We start from the raw sequence: 17,455 nt of genomic DNA, 5'->3' as shown, positions 1-17,455 counted from the left end.
ACTTGTACATGGAGTGGAGATGTACTTGTACATGGAGCGGAGATGTACTTGTACATTGAGCGGAGAGGTACTTGTACATGGAGCGGAGATGTACTTGTACATGGAGCGGAGAGGTACTTGTACATGGAGCGGAGAGGTACTTGTACATGGAGCGGAGATGTACTTGTACATGGAGCGGAGATGTACTTGTACATGGAGCGGAGAGGTACTTGTACATGGAGCGGAGAGGTACTTATACATTGAGCGGAGACGTACTTGTACATGGAGCGGAGATGTACTTGTACATTGAGCGGAGAGGTACTTGTACATTGAGCGGAGAGGTACTGGTACATGGAGCGGAGATGTACTTGTACATTGAGCGGAGAGGTACTTGTACATGGAGCGGAGAGGTACTTGTACATTGAGCGGAGAGGTACTTGTACATTGAGCGGAGACGTACTTGTACATTGAGCGGAGATGTACTTGTACATTGAGCGGAGATGTACTTGTACATTGAGCGGAGAGGTACTGGTACATGGAGCGGAGAGGTACTTGTACATGGAGCGGAGAGGTATTTGTACATGGAGCGGAGAGGTATTTGTACATGGAGCGGAGAGGTACTTGTACATTGAGCGGAGAGGTACTTGTACATGGAGCGGAGAGGTACTTGTACATGGAGCGGAGAGGTACTTGTACATGTAGCGGAGAGGTGCTTGTACATGGAGCGGAGAGGTACTTGTACATGGAGCGGAGAGGTATTTGTACATGGAGCGGAGAGGTACTTGTACATGGAGCGGAGAGGTACTTGTACATTCAGCGGAGAGGTACTTGTACATTGAGCGGAGAGGTACTTGTAGATGGAGCGGAGAGGTACTGTCGACACTTGTACATTGAGCGGAGAGGTACTTGTACATGGAGCGGAGAGGTACTTGTACATGGAGCGGAGAGGTACTGTCGACACTTGTACATTGAGCGGAGAGGTACTTGTACATGGAGCGGAGAGGTACTTGTACATGGAGCGGAGATGTACTTGTACAGGGAGCGGAGAGGTACTTGTACATTGAGCGGAGAGGTACTTGTACATGGAGCGGAGAGGTACTTGTACATGGAGCGGAGAGGTACTTGTACATGGAGCGGAGAGGTACTTGTACATTGAGCGGAGAGGTACTTGTACATGGAGCGGAGAGGTACTTGTACATGGAGCGGAGAGGTACTTGTACATGGAGCGGAGAGGTACTTGTACATTGAGCGGAGAGGTACTTGTACATGGAGCGGAGAGGTACTTGTACATGGAGCGGAGAGGTACTTGTACATGGAGCGGAGAGGTACTTGTACATGGAGCGGAGAGGTACTTGTACATGGAGCGGAGATGTACTTGTACATGGATCGGAGAGGTACTTGTAGATGGAGCGGAGAGGTACTGTCGACACTTGTACATTGAGCGGAGAGGTACTTGTACATGGAGCGGAGAGGTACTTGTACATGGAGCGGAGAGGTACTTGTACATTGAGCGGAGATGTACTTGTACATGGAGCGGAGATGTACTTGTACATGGATCGGAGAGGTACTTGTAGATGGAGCGGAGAGGTACTGTCGACACTTGTACATTGAGCGGAGAGGTACTTGTACATGGAGCGGAGAGGTACTTGTACATGGAGCGGAGAGGTACTTGTACATGGAGCGGAGAGGTACTTGTACATTGAGCGGAGATGTACTTGTACATGGAGCGGAGAGGTACTTGTACATTGAGCGGAGAGGTACTTGTAGATGGAGCGGAGAGGTACTGTCGACACTTGTACATTGAGCGGAGAGGTACTTGTACATGGAGCGGAGAGGTACTTGTACATGGAGCGGAGAGGTACTGTCGACACTTGTACATTGAGCGGAGAGGTACTTGTACATGGAGTGGAGATGTACTTGTACATGGAGCGGAGATGTACTTGTACATTGAGCGGAGAGGTACTTGTACATGGAGCGGAGATGTACTTGTACATGGAGCGGAGAGGTACTTGTACATGGAGCGGAGAGGTACTTGTACATGGAGCGGAGATGTACTTGTACATGGAGCAGAGATGTACTTGTACATGGAGCGGAGAGGTACTTGTACATGGAGCGGAGAGGTACTTATACATTGAGCGGAGACGTACTTGTACATGGAGCGGAGATGTACTTGTACATTGAGCGGAGAGGTACTTGTACATTGAGCGGAGAGGTACTGGTACATGGAGCGGAGATGTACTTGTACATTGAGCGGAGAGGTACTTGTACATGGAGCGGAGAGGTACTTGTACATTGAGCGGAGAGGTACTTGTACATTGAGCGGAGACGTACTTGTACATTGAGCGGAGATGTACTTGTACATTGAGCGGAGATGTACTTGTACATTGAGCGGAGAGGTACTGGTACATGGAGCGGAGAGGTACTTGTACATGGAGCGGAGAGGTATTTGTACATGGAGCGGAGAGGTATTTGTACATGGAGCGGAGAGGTACTTGTACATTGAGCGGAGAGGTACTTGTACATGGAGCGGAGAGGTACTTGTACATGGAGCGGAGAGGTACTTGTACATGTAGCGGAGAGGTGCTTGTACATGGAGCGGAGAGGTACTTGTACATGGAGCGGAGAGGTATTTGTACATGGAGCGGAGAGGTACTTGTACATGGAGCGGAGAGGTACTTGTACATTCAGCGGAGAGGTACTTGTACATTGAGCGGAGAGGTACTTGTAGATGGAGCGGAGAGGTACTGTCGACACTTGTACATTGAGCGGAGAGGTACTTGTACATGGAGTGGAGATGTACTTGTACATTGAGCGGAGAGGTACTGGTACATGGAGCGGAGATGTACTTGTACATTGAGCGGAGAGGTACTTGTACATGGAGTGGAGATGTACTTGTACATTGAGCGGAGAGGTACTGGTACATGGAGCGGAGATGTACTTGTACATTGAGCGGAGAGGTACTTGTACATGGAGTGGAGATGTACTTGTACATGGAGCGGAGATGTACTTGTACATTGAGCGGAGAGGTACTTGTACATGGAGCGGAGATGTACTTGTACATGGAGCGGAGAGGTACTTGTACATGGAGCGGAGAGGTACTTGTACATGGAGCGGAGATGTACTTGTACATGGAGCGGAGATGTACTTGTACATGGAGCGGAGAGGTACTTGTACATGGAGCGGAGAGGTACTTATACATTGAGCGGAGACGTACTTGTACATGGAGCGGAGATGTACTTGTACATTGAGCGGAGAGGTACTTGTACATTGAGCGGAGAGGTACTGGTACATGGAGCGGAGATGTACTTGTACATTGAGCGGAGAGGTACTTGTACATGGAGCGGAGAGGTACTTGTACATTGAGCGGAGAGGTACTTGTACATTGAGCGGAGACGTACTTGTACATTGAGCGGAGATGTACTTGTACATTGAGCGGAGATGTACTTGTACATTGAGCGGAGAGGTACTGGTACATGGAGCGGAGAGGTACTTGTACATGGAGCGGAGAGGTATTTGTACATGGAGCGGAGAGGTATTTGTACATGGAGCGGAGAGGTACTTGTACATTGAGCGGAGAGGTACTTGTACATGGAGCGGAGAGGTACTTGTACATGGAGCGGAGAGGTACTTGTACATGTAGCGGAGAGGTGCTTGTACATGGAGCGGAGAGGTACTTGTACATGGAGCGGAGAGGTATTTGTACATGGAGCGGAGAGGTACTTGTACATGGAGCGGAGAGGTACTTGTACATTCAGCGGAGAGGTACTTGTACATTGAGCGGAGAGGTACTTGTAGATGGAGCGGAGAGGTACTGTCGACACTTGTACATTGAGCGGAGAGGTACTTGTACATGGAGCGGAGAGGTACTTGTACATGGAGCGGAGAGGTACTGTCGACACTTGTACATTGAGCGGAGAGGTACTTGTACATGGAGCGGAGAGGTACTTGTACATGGAGCGGAGATGTACTTGTACAGGGAGCGGAGAGGTACTTGTACATTGAGCGGAGAGGTACTTGTACATGGAGCGGAGAGGTACTTGTACATGGAGCGGAGAGGTACTTGTACATGGAGCGGAGAGGTACTTGTACATTGAGCGGAGAGGTACTTGTACATGGAGCGGAGAGGTACTTGTACATGGAGCGGAGAGGTACTTGTACATGGAGCGGAGAGGTACTTGTACATTGAGCGGAGAGGTACTTGTACATGGAGCGGAGAGGTACTTGTACATGGAGCGGAGAGGTACTTGTACATGGAGCGGAGATGTACTTGTACATGGAGCGGAGAGGTACTTGTACATTGAGCGGAGATGTACTTGTACATGGAGCGGAGATGTACTTGTACATGGATCGGAGAGGTACTTGTACATGAGAGCGGAGAGGTACTGTCGACACTTGTACATTGAGCGTAGAGGTACTGTCGACACTTGTACATTGAGCGGAGAGGTACTTGTACATGGAGCGGAGAGGTACTGTCGACACTTGTACATTGAGCGGAGAGGTACTTGTACATTGAGCGGAGAGGTACTTGTACATGGAGCGCAGAGGTACTTGTACATTGAGCGGAGAGGTACTTGTACATGGAGCGGAGAGGTACTTGTACATGAGAGCGGAGAGGTACTTGTACATGGAGCGGAGAGGTACTTGTACATTGAGCGGAGAGGTACTGTCGACACTTGTACATTCAGCGGAGAGGTACTTGTACATGGAGCGGAGAGGTACTGTCGATACTTGACATTGAGCGGAGAGGTACTTGTACATGGAGCGGAGAGGTACTTGTACATGGAGCGGAGAGGTACTTGTACATGGAGCGGAGAGGTACTTGTACATTGAGCGGAGAGGTACTTGTACATGGAGCGGAGAGGTACTTGTACATTGAGCGGAGAGGTACTTGTACATGGAGCGGAGAGGTACTTGTACATGGAGCGGAGAGGTACTTGTACATGGAGCGGAGAGGTACTTGTACATTCAGCGGAGAGGTACTTGTACATTGAGCGGAGAGGTACTTGTAGATGGAGCGGAGAGGTACTGTCGACACTTGTACATTGAGCGGAGAGGTACTTGTACATGGAGCGGAGAGGTACTTGTACATGGAGCGGAGAGGTACTGTCGACACTTGTACATTGAGCGGAGAGGTACTTGTACATGGAGTGGAGATGTACTTGTACATGGAGCGGAGATGTACTTGTACATTGAGCGGAGAGGTACTTGTACATGGAGCGGAGATGTACTTGTACATGGAGCGGAGAGGTACTTGTACATGGAGCGGAGAGGTACTTGTACATGGAGCGGAGATGTACTTGTACATGGAGCGGAGATGTACTTGTACATGGAGCGGAGAGGTACTTGTACATGGAGCGGAGAGGTACTTATACATTGAGCGGAGACGTACTTGTACATGGAGCGGAGATGTACTTGTACATTGAGCGGAGAGGTACTTGTACATTGAGCGGAGAGGTACTGGTACATGGAGCGGAGATGTACTTGTACATTGAGCGGAGAGGTACTTGTACATGGAGCGGAGAGGTACTTGTACATTGAGCGGAGAGGTACTTGTACATTGAGCGGAGACGTACTTGTACATTGAGCGGAGATGTACTTGTACATTGAGCGGAGATGTACTTGTACATTGAGCGGAGAGGTACTGGTACATGGAGCGGAGAGGTACTTGTACATGGAGCGGAGAGGTATTTGTACATGGAGCGGAGAGGTATTTGTACATGGAGCGGAGAGGTACTTGTACATTGAGCGGAGAGGTACTTGTACATGGAGCGGAGAGGTACTTGTACATGGAGCGGAGAGGTACTTGTACATGTAGCAGAGAGGTGCTTGTACATGGAGCGGAGAGGTACTTGTACATGGAGCGGAGAGGTATTTGTACATGGAGCGGAGAGGTACTTGTACATGGAGCGGAGAGGTACTTGTACATTCAGCGGAGAGGTACTTGTACATTGAGCGGAGAGGTACTTGTAGATGGAGCGGAGAGGTACTGTCGACACTTGTACATTGAGCGGAGAGGTACTTGTACATGGAGCGGAGAGGTACTTGTACATGGAGCGGAGAGGTACTGTCGACACTTGTACATTGAGCGGAGAGGTACTTGTACATGGAGCGGAGAGGTACTTGTACATGGAGCGGAGATGTACTTGTACAGGGAGCGGAGAGGTACTTGTACATTGAGCGGAGAGGTACTTGTACATGGAGCGGAGAGGTACTTGTACATGGAGCGGAGAGGTACTTGTACATGGAGCGGAGAGGTACTTGTACATTGAGCGGAGAGGTACTTGTACATGGAGCGGAGAGGTACTTGTACATGGAGCGGAGAGGTACTTGTACATGGAGCGGAGAGGTACTTGTACATTGAGCGGAGAGGTACTTGTACATGGAGCGGAGAGGTACTTGTACATGGAGCGGAGAGGTACTTGTACATGGAGCGGAGAGGTACTTGTACATGGAGCGGAGAGGTACTTGTACATTGAGCGGAGATGTACTTGTACATGGAGCGGAGATGTACTTGTACATGGATCGGAGAGGTACTTGTACATGAGAGCGGAGAGGTACTGTCGACACTTGTACATTGAGCGTAGAGGTACTGTCGACACTTGTACATTGAGCGGAGAGGTACTTGTACATGGAGCGGAGAGGTACTGTCGACACTTGTACATTGAGCGGAGAGGTACTTGTACATTGAGCGGAGAGGTACTTGTACATGGAGCGCAGAGGTACTTGTACATTGAGCGGAGAGGTACTTGTACATGGAGCGGAGAGGTACTTGTACATGAGAGCGGAGAGGTACTTGTACATGGAGCGGAGAGGTACTTGTACATTGAGCGGAGAGGTACTGTCGACACTTGTACATTCAGCGGAGAGGTACTTGTACATGGAGCGGAGAGGTACTGTCGATACTTGACATTGAGCGGAGAGGTACTTGTACATGGAGCGGAGAGGTACTTGTACATGGAGCGGAGAGGTACTTGTACATGGAGCGGAGAGGTACTTGTACATTGAGCGGAGAGGTACTTGTACATGGAGCGGAGAGGTACTTGTACATTGAGCGGAGAGGTACTTGTACATGGAGCGGAGAGGTACTTGTACATGGAGCGGAGAGGTACTTGTACATGGAGCGGAGAGGTACTTGTACATGGAGCGGAGAGGTACTTGTACATTGAGCGGAGATGTACTTGTACATGGAGCGGAGATGTACTTGTACATGGATCGGAGAGGTACTTGTACATGAGAGCGGAGAGGTACTGTCGACACTTGTACATTCAGCGGAGAGGTACTTGTACATTGAGCGTAGAGGTACTGTCGACACTTGTACATTGAGCGGAGAGGTACTTGTACATGGAGCGGAGAGGTACTGTCGACACTTGTACATTGAGCGGAGAGGTACTTGTACATTGAGCGGAGAGGTACTTGTACATGGAGCGCAGAGGTACTTGTACATTGAGCGGAGAGGTACTTGTACATGGAGCGGAGAGGTACTTGTACATGAGAGCGGAGAGGTACTTGTACATGGAGCGGAGAGGTACTTGTACATTGAGCGGAGAGGTACTGTCGACACTTGTACATTCAGCGGAGAGGTACTTGTACATGGAGCGGAGAGGTACTGTCGATACTTGACATTGAGCGGAGAGGTACTTGTACATGGAGCGGAGAGGTATTTGTACATTGAGCGGAGAGGTACTTGTAGATTGAGCGGAGAGGTACTGTCGACACTTGTACATTCAGCGGAGAGCTACTTGTACATGGAGCGGAGAGGTATTTGTACATTGAGCGGAGAGGTACTTGTACATGGAGCGGAGAGGTACTGTCGATACTTGACATTGAGCGGAGAGGTACTTGTACATGGAGCGGAGAGGTACTTGTACATGGAGCGGAGAGGTACTTGTACATGGAGCGGAGATGTACTTGTACATGGAGCGGAGAGGTACTTGTACATGGAGCGGAGATGTACTTGTACATTGAGCGGAGAGGTACTTGTACATGGAGCAGAGATGTACTTGTACATGGAGCGGAGAGGTACTTGTACATGGAGCGGAGAGGTACTTGTACATTGAGCGGAGATGTACTTGTACATGGAGCGGAGATGTACTTGTACATGGATCGGAGAGGTACTTGTACATGAGAGCGGAGAGGTACTGTCGACACTTGTACATTGAGCGTAGAGGTACTGTCGACACTTGTACATTGAGCGGAGAGGTACTTGTACATGGAGCGGAGAGGTACTGTCGACACTTGTACATTGAGCGGAGAGGTACTTGTACATTGAGCGGAGAGGTACTTGTACATGGAGCGCAGAGGTACTTGTACATTGAGCGGAGAGGTACTTGTACATGGAGCGGAGAGGTACTTGTACATGAGAGCGGAGAGGTACTTGTACATGGAGCGGAGAGGTACTTGTACATTGAGCGGAGAGGTACTGTCGACACTTGTACATTCAGCGGAGAGGTACTTGTACATGGAGCGGAGAGGTACTGTCGATACTTGACATTGAGCGGAGAGGTACTTGTACATGGAGCGGAGAGGTACTTGTACATGGAGCGGAGAGGTACTTGTACATGGAGCGCAGAGGTACTTGTACATTGAGCGGAGAGGTACTTGTACATGGAGCGGAGAGGTACTTGTACATGAGAGCGGAGAGGTACTTGTACATGGAGCGGAGAGGTACTTGTACATTGAGCGGAGAGGTACTGTCGACACTTGTACATTCAGCGGAGAGGTACTTGTACATGGAGCGGAGAGGTACTGTCGATACTTGACATTGAGCGGAGAGGTACTTGTACATGGAGCGGAGAGGTACTTGTACATGGAGCGGAGAGGTACTTGTACATGGAGCGGAGAGGTACTTGTACATTGAGCGGAGAGGTACTTGTACATGGAGCGGAGAGGTACTTGTACATGGAGCGGAGAGGTACTTGTACATGGAGCGGAGAGGTACTTGTACATGGAGCGGAGAGGTACTTGTACATTGAGCGGAGATGTACTTGTACATGGAGCGGAGATGTACTTGTACATGGATCGGAGAGGTACTTGTACATGAGAGCGGAGAGGTACTGTCGACACTTGTACATTGAGCGTAGAGGTACTGTCGACACTTGTACATTGAGCGGAGAGGTACTTGTACATGGAGCGGAGAGGTACTGTCGACACTTGTACATTGAGCGGAGAGGTACTTGTACATTGAGCGGAGAGGTACTTGTACATGGAGCGCAGAGGTACTTGTACATTGAGCGGAGAGGTACTTGTACATGAGAGCGGAGAGGTACTTGTACATGGAGCGGAGAGGTACTTGTACATTGAGCGGAGAGGTACTGTCGACACTTGTACATTCAGCGGAGAGGTACTTGTACATGGAGCGGAGAGGTACTGTCGATACTTGACATTGAGCGGAGAGGTACTTGTACATGGAGCGGAGAGGTACTTGTACATGGAGCGGAGAGGTACTTGTACATGGAGCGGAGAGGTACTTGTACATTGAGCGGAGAGGTACTTGTACATGGAGCGGAGAGGTACTTGTACATTGAGCGGAGAGGTACTTGTACATGGAGCGGAGAGGTACTTGTACATGGAGCGGAGAGGTACTTGTACATGGAGCGGAGAGGTACTTGTACATGGAGCGGAGAGGTACTTGTACATTGAGCGGAGATGTACTTGTACATGGAGCGGAGATGTACTTGTACATGGATCGGAGAGGTACTTGTACATGAGAGCGGAGAGGTACTGTCGACACTTGTACATTCAGCGGAGAGGTACTTGTACATTGAGCGTAGAGGTACTGTCGACACTTGTACATTGAGCGGAGAGGTACTTGTACATGGAGCGGAGAGGTACTGTCGACACTTGTACATTGAGCGGAGAGGTACTTGTACATTGAGCGGAGAGGTACTTGTACATGGAGCGCAGAGGTACTTGTACATTGAGCGGAGAGGTACTTGTACATGGAGCGGAGAGGTACTTGTACATGAGAGCGGAGAGGTACTTGTACATGGAGCGGAGAGGTACTTGTACATTGAGCGGAGAGGTACTGTCGACACTTGTACATTCAGCGGAGAGGTACTTGTACATGGAGCGGAGAGGTACTGTCGATACTTGACATTGAGCGGAGAGGTACTTGTACATGGAGCGGAGAGGTATTTGTACATTGAGCGGAGAGGTACTTGTAGATTGAGCGGAGAGGTACTGTCGACACTTGTACATTCAGCGGAGAGCTACTTGTACATGGAGCAGAGAGGTATTTGTACATTGAGCGGAGAGGTACTTGTACATGGAGCGGAGAGGTACTGTCGATACTTGACATTGAGCGGAGAGGTACTTGTACATGGAGCGGAGAGGTACTTGTACATGGAGCGGAGAGGTACTTGTACATGGAGCGGAGATGTACTTGTACATGGAGCGGAGAGGTACTTGTACATGGAGCGGAGATGTACTTGTACATTGAGCGGAGAGGTACTTGTACATGGAGCAGAGATGTACTTGTACATGGAGCGGAGAGGTACTTGTACATGGAGCGGAGAGGTACTTGTACATTGAGCGGAGATGTACTTGTACATGGAGCGGAGATGTACTTGTACATGGATCGGAGAGGTACTTGTACATGAGAGCGGAGAGGTACTGTCGACACTTGTACATTGAGCGTAGAGGTACTGTCGACACTTGTACATTGAGCGGAGAGGTACTTGTACATGGAGCGGAGAGGTACTGTCGACACTTGTACATTGAGCGGAGAGGTACTTGTACATTGAGCGGAGAGGTACTTGTACATGGAGCGCAGAGGTACTTGTACATTGAGCGGAGAGGTACTTGTACATGGAGCGGAGAGGTACTTGTACATGAGAGCGGAGAGGTACTTGTACATGGAGCGGAGAGGTACTTGTACATTGAGCGGAGAGGTACTGTCGACACTTGTACATTCAGCGGAGAGGTACTTGTACATGGAGCGGAGAGGTACTGTCGATACTTGACATTGAGCGGAGAGGTACTTGTACATGGAGCGGAGAGGTACTTGTACATGGAGCGGAGAGGTACTTGTACATGGAGCGCAGAGGTACTTGTACATTGAGCGGAGAGGTACTTGTACATGGAGCGGAGAGGTACTTGTACATGAGAGCGGAGAGGTACTTGTACATGGAGCGGAGAGGTACTTGTACATTGAGCGGAGAGGTACTGTCGACACTTGTACATTCAGCGGAGAGGTACTTGTACATGGAGCGGAGAGGTACTGTCGATACTTGACATTGAGCGGAGAGGTACTTGTACATGGAGCGGAGAGGTACTTGTACATGGAGCGGAGAGGTACTTGTACATGGAGCGGAGAGGTACTTGTACATTGAGCGGAGAGGTACTTGTACATGGAGCGGAGAGGTACTTGTACATGGAGCGGAGAGGTACTTGTACATGGAGCGGAGAGGTACTTGTACATGGAGCGGAGAGGTACTTGTACATTGAGCGGAGATGTACTTGTACATGGAGCGGAGATGTACTTGTACATGGATCGGAGAGGTACTTGTACATGAGAGCGGAGAGGTACTGTCGACACTTGTACATTGAGCGTAGAGGTACTGTCGACACTTGTACATTGAGCGGAGAGGTACTTGTACATGGAGCGGAGAGGTACTGTCGACACTTGTACATTGAGCGGAGAGGTACTTGTACATTGAGCGGAGAGGTACTTGTACATGGAGCGCAGAGGTACTTGTACATTGAGCGGAGAGGTACTTGTACATGGAGCGGAGAGGTACTTGTACATGAGAGCGGAGAGGTACTTGTACATGGAGCGGAGAGGTACTTGTACATTGAGCGGAGAGGTACTGTCGACACTTGTACATTCAGCGGAGAGGTACTTGTACATGGAGCGGAGAGGTACTGTCGATACTTGACATTGAGCGGAGAGGTACTTGTACATGGAGCAGAGAGGTATTTGTACATTGAGCGGAGAGGTACTTGTACATTGAGCGGATAGGTACTGTCGACACTTGTACATTCAGCGGAGAGCTACTTGTACATGGAGCGGAGAGGTATTTGTACATTGAGCGGAGAGGTACTTGTACATGGAGCGGAGAGGTACTTGTACATGGAGTGGAGATGTACTTGTACATTGAGCGGAGAGGTACTGGTACATGGAGCGGAGATGTACTTGTACATTGAGCGGAGAGGTACTTGTACATGGAGTGGAGATGTACTTGTACATTGAGCGGAGAGGTACTGGTACATGGAGCGGAGATGTACTTGTACATTGAGCGGAGAGGTACTTGTACATGGAGTGGAGATGTACTTGTACATGGAGCGGAGATGTACTTGTACATTGAGCGGAGAGGTACTTGTACATGGAGCGGAGATGTACTTGTACATGGAGCGGAGAGGTACTTGTACATGGAGCGGAGAGGTACTTGTACATGGAGCGGAGATGTACTTGTACATGGAGCGGAGATGTACTTGTACATGGAGCGGAGAGGTACTTGTACATGGAGCGGAGAGGTACTTATACATTGAGCGGAGACGTACTTGTACATGGAGCGGAGATGTACTTGTACATTGAGCGGAGAGGTACTTGTACATTGAGCGGAGAGGTACTGGTCCATGGAGCGGAGATGTACTTGTACATTGAGCGGAGAGGTACTTGTACATGGAGCGGAGAGGTACTTGTACATTGAGCGGAGAGGTACTGGTACATGGAGCGGAGATGTACTTGTACATTGAGCGGAGAGGTACTTGTACATGGAGTGGAGATGTACTTGTACATTGAGCGGAGAGGTACTGGTACATGGAGCGGAGATGTACTTGTACATTGAGCGGAGAGGTACTTGTACATGGAGTGGAGATGTACTTGTACATGGAGCGGAGATGTACTTGTACATTGAGCGGAGAGGTACTTGTACATGGAGCGGAGATGTACTTGTACATGGAGCGGAGAGGTACTTGTACATGGAGCGGAGAGGTACTTGTACATGGAGCGGAGATGTACTTGTACATGGAGCGGAGATGTACTTGTACATGGAGCGGAGAGGTACTTGTACATGGAGCGGAGAGGTACTTATACATTGAGCGGAGACGTACTTGTACATGGAGCGGAGATGTACTTGTACATTGAGCGGAGAGGTACTTGTACATTGAGCGGAGAGGTACTGGTACATGGAGCGGAGATGTACTTGTACATTGAGCGGAGAGGTACTTGTACATGGAGCGGAGAGGTACTTGTACATTGAGCGGAGAGGTACTTGTACATTGAGCGGAGACGTACTTGTACATTGAGCGGAGATGTACTTGTACATTGAGCGGAGATGTACTTGTACATTGAGCGGAGAGGTACTGGTACATGGAGCGGAGAGGTACTTGTACATGGAGCGGAGAGGTATTTGTACATGGAGCGGAGAGGTATTTGTACATGGAGCGGAGAGGTACTTGTACATTGAGCGGAGAGGTACTTGTACATGGAGCGGAGAGGTACTTGTACATGGAGCGGAGAGGTACTTGTACATGTAGCGGAGAGGTGCTTGTACATGGAGCGGAGAGGTACTTGTACATGGAGCGGAGAGGTATTTGTACATGGAGCGGAGAGGTACTTGTACATGGAGCGGAGAGGTACTTGTACATTCAGCGGAGAGGTACTTGTACATTGAGCGGAGAGGTACTTGTAGATGGAGCGGAGAGGTACTGTCGACACTTGTACATTGAGCGGAGAGGTACTTGTACATGGAGCGGAGAGGTACTTGTACATGGAGCGGAGAGGTACTGTCGACACTTGTACATTGAGCGGAGAGGTACTTGTACATGGAGCGGAGAGGTACTTGTACATGGAGCGGAGATGTACTTGTACAGGGAGCGGAGAGGTACTTGTACATTGAGCGGAGAGGTACTTGTACATGGAGCGGAGAGGTACTTGTACATGGAGCGGAGAGGTACTTGTACATGGAGCGGAGAGGTACTTGTACATTGAGCGGAGAGGTACTTGTACATGGAGCGGAGAGGTACTTGTACATGGAGCGGAGAGGTACTTGTACATTGAGCGGAGAGGTACTGTCGACACTTGTACATTCAGCGGAGAGGTACTTGTACATGGAGCGGAGAGGTACTGTCGATACTTGACATTGAGCGGAGAGGTACTTGTACATGGAGCGGAGAGGTATTTGTACATTGAGCGGAGAGGTACTTGTACATTGAGCGGATAGGTACTGTCGACACTTGTACATTCAGCGGAGAGCTACTTGTACATGGAGCGGAGAGGTATTTGTACATTGAGCGGAGAGGTACTTGTACATGGAGCGGAGAGGTACTTGTACATGGAGTGGAGATGTACTTGTACATTGAGCGGAGAGGTACTGGTACATGGAGCGGAGATGTACTTGTACATTGAGCGGAGAGGTACTTGTACATGGAGTGGAGATGTACTTGTACATTGAGCGGAGAGGTACTGGTACATGGAGCGGAGATGTACTTGTACATTGAGCGGAGAGGTACTTGTACATGGAGTGGAGATGTACTTGTACATGGAGCGGAGATGTACTTGTACATTGAGCGGAGAGGTACTTGTACATGGAGCGGAGATGTACTTGTACATGGAGCGGAGAGGTACTTGTACATGGAGCGGAGAGGTACTTGTACATGGAGCGGAGATGTACTTGTACATGGAGCGGAGATGTACTTGTACATGGAGCGGAGAGGTACTTGTACATGGAGCGGAGAGGTACTTATACATTGAGCGGAGACGTACTTGTACATGGAGCGGAGATGTACTTGTACATTGAGCGGAGAGGTACTTGTACATTGAGCGGAGAGGTACTGGTCCATGGAGCGGAGATGTACTTGTACATTGAGCGGAGAGGTACTTGTACATGGAGCGGAGAGGTACTTGTACATTGAGCGGAGAGGTACTGGTACATGGAGCGGAGATGTACTTGTACATTGAGCGGAGAGGTACTTGTACATGGAGTGGAGATGTACTTGTACATTGAGCGGAGAGGTACTGGTACATGGAGCGGAGATGTACTTGTACATTGAGCGGAGAGGTACTTGTACATGGAGTGGAGATGTACTTGTACATGGAGCGGAGATGTACTTGTACATTGAGCGGAGAGGTACTTGTACATGGAGCGGAGATGTACTTGTACATGGAGCGGAGAGGTACTTGTACATGGAGCGGAGAGGTACTTGTACATGGAGCGGAGATGTACTTGTACATGGAGCGGAGATGTACTTGTACATGGAGCGGAGAGGTACTTGTACATGGAGCGGAGAGGTACTTATACATTGAGCGGAGACGTACTTGTACATGGAGCGGAGATGTACTTGTACATTGAGCGGAGAGGTACTTGTACATTGAGCGGAGAGGTACTGGTACATGGAGCGGAGATGTACTTGTACATTGAGCGGAGAGGTACTTGTACATGGAGCGGAGAGGTACTTGTACATTGAGCGGAGAGGTACTTGTACATTGAGCGGAGACGTACTTGTACATTGAGCGGAGATGTACTTGTACATTGAGCGGAGATGTACTTGTACATTGAGCGGAGAGGTACTGGTACATGGAGCGGAGAGGTACTTGTACATGGAGCGGAGAGGTATTTGTACATGGAGCGGAGAGGTATTTGTACATGGAGCGGAGAGGTACTTGTACATTGAGCGGAGAGGTACTTGTACATGGAGCGGAGAGGTACTTGTACATGGAGCGGAGAGGTACTTGTACATGTAGCGGAGAGGTGCTTGTACATGGAGCGGAGAGGTACTTGTACATGGAGCGGAGAGGTATTTGTACATGGAGCGGAGAGGTACTTGTACATGGAGCGGAGAGGTACTTGTACATTCAGCGGAGAGGTACTTGTACATTGAGCGGAGAGGTACTTGTAGATGGAGCGGAGAGGTACTGTCGACACTTGTACATTGAGCGGAGAGGTACTTGTACATGGAGCGGAGAGGTACTTGTACATGGAGCGGAGAGGTACTGTCGACACTTGTACATTGAGCGGAGAGGTACTTGTACATGGAGCGGAGAGGTACTTGTACATGGAGCGGAGATGTACTTGTACAGGGAGCGGAGAGGTACTTGTACATTGAGCGGAGAGGTACTTGTACATGGAGCGGAGAGGTACTTGTACATGGAGCGGAGAGGTACTTGTACATGGAGCGGAGAGGTACTTGTACATTGAGCGGAGAGGTACTTGTACATGGAGCGGAGAGGTACTTGTACATGGAGCGGAGAGGTACTTGTACATGGAGCGGAGAGGTACTGTCGACACTTGTACATTCAGCGGAGAGCTACTTGTACATGGAGCGGAGAGGTATTTGTACATTGAGCGGAGAGGTACTTGTACATGGAGCGGAGAGGTACTGTCGATACTTGACATTGAGCGGAGAGGTACTTGTACATGGAGCGGAGAGGTACTTGTACATGGAGCGGAGAGGTACTTGTACATGGAGCGGAGATGTACTTGTACATGGAGCGGAGAGGTACTTGTACATGGAGCGGAGATGTACTTGTACATTGAGCGGAGAGGTACTTGTACATGGAGCAGAGATGTACTTGTACATGGAGCGGAGAGGTACTTGTACATGGAGCGGAGAGGTACTTGTACATTGAGCGGAGATGTACTTGTACATGGAGCGGAGATGTACTTGTACATGGATCGGAGAGGTACTTGTACATGAGAGCGGAGAGGTACTGTCGACACTTGTACATTGAGCGTAGAGGTACTGTCGACACTTGTACATTGAGCGGAGAGGTACTTGTACATGGAGCGGAGAGGTACTGTCGACACTTGTACATTGAGCGGAGAGGTACTTGTACATTGAGCGGAGAGGTACTTGTACATGGAGCGCAGAGGTACTTGTACATTGAGCGGAGAGGTACTTGTACATGGAGCGGAGAGGTACTTGTACATGAGAGCGGAGAGGTACTTGTACATGGAGCGGAGAGGTACTTGTACATTGAGCGGAGAGGTACTGTCGACACTTGTACATTCAGCGGAGAGGTACTTGTACATGGAGCGGAGAGGTACTGTCGATACTTGACATTGAGCGGAGAGGTACTTGTACATGGAGCGGAGAGGTACTTGTACATGGAGCGGAGAGGTACTTGTACATGGAGCGGAGAGGTACTTGTACATTGAGCGGAGAGGTACTTGTACATGGAGCGGAGAGGTACTTGTACATTGAGCGGAGAGGTACTTGTACATGGAGCGGAGAGGTACTTGTACATGGAGCGGAGAGGTACTTGTACATGGAGCGGAGAGGTACTTGTACATGGAGCGGAGAGGTACTTGTACATTGAGTGGAGATGTACTTGTACATGGAGCGGAGATGTACTTGTACATGGATCGGAGAGGTACTTGTACATGAGAGCGGAGAGGTACTGTCGACACTTGTACATTGAGCGTAGAGGTACTGTCGACACTTGTACATTGAGCGGAGAGGTACTTGTACATGGAGCGGAGAGGTACTGTCGACACTTGTACATTGAGCGGAGAGGTACTTGTACATTGAGCGG

This window comes from Poromitra crassiceps (genome assembly GCF_964638095.1).
Source record: "Poromitra crassiceps genome assembly, contig: HAP1_SCAFFOLD_54, whole genome shotgun sequence".
Taxonomy (NCBI): Eukaryota; Metazoa; Chordata; class Actinopteri; order Beryciformes; family Melamphaidae; genus Poromitra; species Poromitra crassiceps.
Note: the sequence above shows the minus strand (reverse complement) of the source record.